Below are 6,912 nucleotides of genomic sequence, written 5' to 3'. Positions count from 1 at the left end.
CCTCAAGTCGCGAGACTCTATGATCTAATGTGGTCTGATATCTCCTAAGGGTGGAAATTTCTTGCTTAAGGTTATGAACCTCTCTTTCTAAATCGTGGGTGGTTGCCGGTGTACTTATAATATTCCGGCGTTCTTGGAGGAGTTTTTTGACTCCAGCCATAGTATAAGGTCCTGTAGGTTCCCTAATTTCTACAGCAGTTGGTTCTTCTTGGGGCTGCTGTTTTGAACCTATTTGGTCTATAATTTGGGACCTAAGATTTGGATCCTTAATATATTTAAGGAGGTCTACGAGGTTATGACCATCTAAAACCTGAATTTTGTTTTCACTAAACTGGGAAACAAGTTTATAAAACTCATCGTCTTCCTTGGTTTTGATACAAGGTTGCCCTATTTGGCATGGTTGACATTCATCGTCTGAACTGGTTGAGATATAACTCTCTTCGTCTAACACCCTAATATCTTCATCAGAAGAGGGGTTGGAAGAACTATCACTTTCCTTACCAGAATCATCTTCGGGTTCTGGATCTGAGTTTAATAAAATCTTATATAAAGATTCCCTAAGGTCATCATCTATGTTAAGGGCTTTAATCTTTGCCTTAACCTTACAATTTTTGTAAAAATGACCTACTCTGCCACACTTATAACAGGCTTTTGGGTTTTTGGATTTGATAAAATCCTTTCTTTCCTTAAAGGTCTTTTTGCGCCTATTCTTCTTTTGTAGCCGCTTCTCCTTCCATTGTTGGAAGTCTTTATGCTTCTTTTTATGCCTATGAGGCTTCTTAGAAGATTGTGGAATATCCATACCAAATTGTCCACAAAATTCTCCTAATTGTTGTCTTTCATTAAGACCATGGCGCTTGATCTGCTGGTTTAGCTGAATTTCATTACATAATGCTAACCCTTCCTGCATACAAGTACCAATTAGTTTACCATAAGTATAATTATTATAATCTATACTTCTTTCCCCTTTTCTAGGAGCCTTTCTAACCCTTTCTGCAAAAAGAGGAGGGAGTCCATCTATGAATTTGGACTTCCAATGAGAGTCATTGCTCTCTGGTAATTCCATGACCCTGCAAAGAAAAACATCTTTATACCACCTAAATGAGGTTAGGGTCTTGCATCTAAGGTTTTGAAGCATGGTGCGAATAGACTCATTGTTATCCGTCCATCTTCCTGAAAAATGTTCGACAATATTAATTACAAGTGTATAAACTATATTAGCAACGGTGCTTCATCTTCACCTTCTTGCTTAACAACAGCGCTTAGAATTGCATGTCGCCGCACATTAGTCAAATAATTATCCCACCAACCTTTTAATTGGCAGTGAAACCGCCTATGATCATATCTGCAATAACTCTTTCACTATTTTTATGAACCTTGCAGATAGTGCTGTACATTAACATTCTATGAATAGTGCAATAAATTTGACGTTCACTATAACCGTCAATATTCCATTCATATATTTCCTTACCACTATAACTGTTGGAAATAACATGTTCATGTTCCTCTAATAAAACATCTTGAGGAGTTGGTCGAGGATAGTAGTACATCCTCTGGGTAGGCTTGACAGCATAATATTCATCAATTTTATTAATATCAGATGCTATGCGAGCCTTATAATCAATATCAGATAAATATTTATCATCCTCCGCTATTAAAGGAGTAAGTTTTAAACCTTTAAACTTTTCGTCTAAAAGATTTTCTAAATCTGATAAAGATTTTAATTTAAAATCATGAATTTCAGGAGGAGGCTGTATACTTGGAGTGGCAACAACTTCCTTCTGTTTTCCCTTATCAGAAGTAGAAGCTTTATTAAAATTATTTAAAAGTTTATCAACTTTTTCATGAAGTGAAAATATTTGTTCACCCAAAATATTCATATAAACATTAGTATAATTTTGTTGCCTTATCATATTATTAATATGACTAGTCATGACAGTCAAGGCACCATTTTCAATTAATTTTGAAAAGGCTGAGAAATGTAAATCTTTTCCCATACGAAAATTCGCTTGTGGAGGATAAATACTTTGAACTTTTTCTCCACTTGTTAAAGTAAAATCTCTTTCTATAACAGAAATATAATTAGCAAAATATTTGGCCATAAACCAAGGAACAAAAGATATAATCTGATTTGCTGCAGAAAGATCTTTATAAAATTCTTCCTGGAAAACAGTTGTTTCTTCTGGTTTAAAATTATCAAAAAACCATTTTCTAAATGTTATCCATTTAGGAGTATAAAACTCTTTTATCGATCTCTAGTCTTGCGGGTGATCCCGACTAAAATCAATTTTCCGACTTGGATCCATTAAATATAGGAAAATCCATGTCGACTCGATTAATTCGGGTCTTTAATACCTATTACAATATTATCACGGTTAATATTTAATCTATCAATTCTATTAGAATCATCATCTCTTACCTGTGAAGTAGATGCCCTTGATGGGGTCCGCACAATATCATCCACAGAGATATATAAGATCTGTTAGAAGATAAAGATCTAGGTATACTAGAACGAACACTATTATGTTCATCTTCTTCTAATGCAAGTGTAGGCTCATGGAACCTCAGTTTTACTGTCCCATCTGGGATCTGTTCAATTTTCGAAATTTCGAAAAATATTTTTGAGGTGGTGTTGCTCCCTCAATGACCCACTCTTTAGGGAAATCTATTTCATCCCACTTGATAGGTCTTCTAGTCATAATCTTGGATTTACCAAAATTAGTTTCTATTAAAATAGTTTCATTTTTAAAATCCATGATCTTACACATAGGATTCATGGTATATAATGGTTTATAATAAATTCTATAACAGATGCATATTACCTCTGTTCCTGGCATATAATCATAACCATGCAATTTGATACTTAATATTAAAGCATCTAAAGAATTATCATCTTGCAAAGATACCTGCAAGTTAGGATGAGCATTAAAATAAACTGGTCCATAAGCTAAACTTGTTTGGACTGTCCCTATGAGGGATTTCTTCCAGTTTCGATTTCTTCCATCTCTTAGAGCTGCTATAAAGCTCTCTGGTAAACCTCTTAAAGTTAAAGGTTTAAATGCAACTTGTATTAACCCAATATGCATAAATCTATGGGTTACCCTATAAGGGGCAAGATCACTGTCAGATAATAATCTAAAAGTAGCATGATCATTATCTACAGTCATAGTTTCTTCAGTAGTTTTAACTACTTGCTTGAGACCTATTTTCTCAAAAGTACCCATTTGGTAAATAGTTATGGGTTCAATTTTAGGAATCGTCCACTTATTAAGGAGATCCAGTTCTTGAGGAGTATCATATTCCTCTTTCTTACTGTTTTTAACAGTTCTTTTCCGATTTATAAAATTCATTTTATGGAATCGTTGAATTACATCACCTATCACTACTAGAACACCATGGCTCTGATCCGTTATATATATGTTTAAGTTATACATTATATTATATATTATAAATATATACATATATATATATATATATGTATATACTTATAATATATAATATAATGTATAACTTAAACATATATATATATATATATATATATACACGTATATACGAATTTATAAACTTAGAAAAAAATTACGCTATAAATATAAGTTATAATAAATAAGTTATAAGTATATATAGTATACTTGAAGAGAACATATATATATATATATATATATATATATATATATATATATATATATATATATATATATATATATATATATATATATATATAATATAAGTTATAAGTATATATAGTATACATATAACTTAAACATATATATATATATATATATATTAATATATATATATAACTTAAACATATATCTATATATATATAAGTTATATAACCTAATATATTGATATATATATAATAAGTATATTCTTACTATATTTTAGGTATATGTAGTATAACTTAAGGCTTAACTACTTAAGCATATAACTATATATATATATATATATATATATATATATATATATATATATATATATATACACGTATATCGTATTATTCGACTTTTGTTAGCCGTTAGTCGATAGAATATTTAAACTTTACTTATAAACTTATATAACATATGTAAATATACCTACAATATACTAATAAATACTATAATATATATATACTATACAAAAAATAAAAAAAAAGGGTTTTGGACTGTTTGAACCGGACCGGTTCCGATTTTGGATTTGAAACCGGTAAACCGGAACCGGTGGCCGGTTCCGATTTTTTAACCGGAAATCGGCCGGTCCCGTAACCGATTACCGGTCCGGTCCGGTTCGAACCGGTTGACACGTTTAAGTGAAAGTGACTCAAGTTTTAATTACTGAGTGGAGGTGATATTTTTTTATTAGTGATTAAGAGGTTTTGACACTTTGACCTTTAACTTTATTTTTAACACTTTTCCCTTAAGTTTTATTTTTAACACTTTGACCTAGCCAATATAAACCCTAACCCCCTGTTTAGATGGTGGTTTCCCGTGGTTCACTAATGTATGGTTTTCTATGAAATCATATTTGTTTCCATTGTTCTTAAAATTATGTGGTATGGTGTTGTATACTCGTGGCTCATCCCATGGTTATATAACCATGAAAAATCCCAATTTTTGTAACCGCAGATTTGATGATTTTTACGTAGTTACGTATTTCATTTCTCTATTATACTCCACCCTTCACCTTCCACCCCACCCCACCCGCACCCTCACCCTACCACTCACTCCCACCCCGCCCCACCCTCCACCATCGACCCCACCCACCCTTACCCTACCACTCACCCCCACCTTACCCCCGCTACTCACCCATACCCCCGCCCTACCACCCACACCCACCCCAACCCCAACTACCCCACTCCCTGCCACTCACCCCCACCACCCTAACCGCCACCCACTACCTCTCACAACCGCCCAAACCCACCCCACAACTACTCACCCCCACCCTACCACCCACTACCCCCACCCTCATCCCACAACCACCCACCCGTCCACCTCCCCCGCCTACTACCCCTCAACACTACCTAACCCCACCCTACCACCCACTCAGCCCCACCCTACCACCCACCACCTACTTATTTTTTAAAGTTCCTATTTTATTCTTTCCTTGAGTTTTATTAATATATATAAACTAATTTATAATTAAGAGTTAAGGGTATTTTAGTAAACTTACAAGTTATTATACAGTACCATACAATCAAACCAAACAATACAAATGTTATTAAACCATAACAAACGATACAGTCTATCCAAACATTGTATTCATTAATACAGTACAATATAATACAATACAACACCATACTGTACCGTACAGTACTGTACATTAATGAACCACGGGAAACAACCATCCAAATAGAGGGTAAAATACAAAAATGGGTCAAAAAAAAAAGGGCGCCAATAGCCGCACCCGTTTTTGCTCTTTTCCCTCCATTGTTCTTCTTTTCCTTCCTCGGTTCGTTCTTCCTCCTCCTTCTTCTTCTTCTTTTCCATCCGCCTGTTCTCATTCTTTTTCTCCCTCCATTCTTCTTCCTCATCTTCCATTCTTGCTTCGCTTCTTCTTCATCCATTCTTTGCCAGTTTGAAGAATCGCTCAACAAAAAAAAAACTAAACCACCAGATTTGCAATTTTTTTGGCTGGATTTCGTTAGTGTCTACATGGGCATTACTTCATAAGTATTGCTGCTTCCCCTGCTTCTTCTTCTTCCATTGGTGCGGCATTTTGAAGAATTTGCTCAACAAAGAAAAAAACGAAACCAACAGATTTTACAATTTTTTCGCTGGGCATTACTTCAGAAGTAATTTCCGCTCATTTGGTAAGTAAAATATTGCTGTTTTGTTGCAATTATTTATGTGGGTTTTGTCGATTTTCCAACAATCTACAGTAGCAATTGTACTTGTTGCAATAAGTGCTAAAGCTGCTGTATAAGAGGTTCTAAATTTTTGCAACAATTGTTGTAGTTTCTGCAGCAGTTGCTATAGTTTGCTGTAGTTTATGCAACAGCTATTGTAGTTGCTGCCACAATTACAACAGATTATGTAGTTGTTGCAACTTCTATACTAATTGTTGTTAAATACGTAGTATGAATAAGTTGCAACAGATTTGTGAGTTGTTGCAAGTAGTGTACTACCTGTTGCAACAAGTATCTTACTTGTTGCAACAACTCACTGATCCGTTGGATTCAGCTTCAGTCCAACAGAACCCAAAAACTGGACCCAAAAAACTGTAGCTGACTCCAACAGATTAGTTAGTTGCTGCAACAAGTGTATTACCTGTTGCAACAAGTAATATACTTGTTGCAACAACTCACTAATCTGTTGGACATCTTCAACTGTCTTTGGATTAAACAGAACTCAAAAAACTGAAGCTGACTCCAACAGATTAGTTAGTTGGTGCAACAAGGATAGTACTTGTTGTAATAGGTAATCCACTTGTTGCAACACCTGATTCATCTGTTCCAACAAGTCATTAAGTTATTGTATTTTGTTACTATACTGTCATGACCTTTTTTTAAAAAAACAAAATATATTCAGGCAGCATTAATGGGGGACTCAATAACAATAGGTGTTGATTGCCATAGCGAATGGATCGAGAAGAACAATCGATATATTTGGCGATGGAAGGGTAGTCACATGTTAGAGACGATAGCGATGAGTGTTCAAAGAGATGTTGTGTTTGATGATTTTGTGAACTTAATCATCACCTATTGTGAATTAACTTGTGAACCGAAAGATCTTGCCATCACTTACATGCATAGCTCTTTTGAAAACCAGAGGGTCTTGCCTTTTAAGATAACCGATCAGGATCGTTTGCTTACTTATTTGAATGATGTAGCTACGCCCATTTTAAGGGTATACGTGGTTGGAAGCCCGGTAGAGAACCATAATTTAGGTCAAGACCAACAAGATGTGTTAAATGATAAATTGGATAGGGTGGATATGG

This window comes from Lycium ferocissimum, chromosome 9 (assembly GCF_029784015.1).
Source record: "Lycium ferocissimum isolate CSIRO_LF1 chromosome 9, AGI_CSIRO_Lferr_CH_V1, whole genome shotgun sequence".
Taxonomy (NCBI): domain Eukaryota; kingdom Viridiplantae; phylum Streptophyta; class Magnoliopsida; order Solanales; family Solanaceae; genus Lycium; species Lycium ferocissimum.
Note: the sequence above shows the minus strand (reverse complement) of the source record.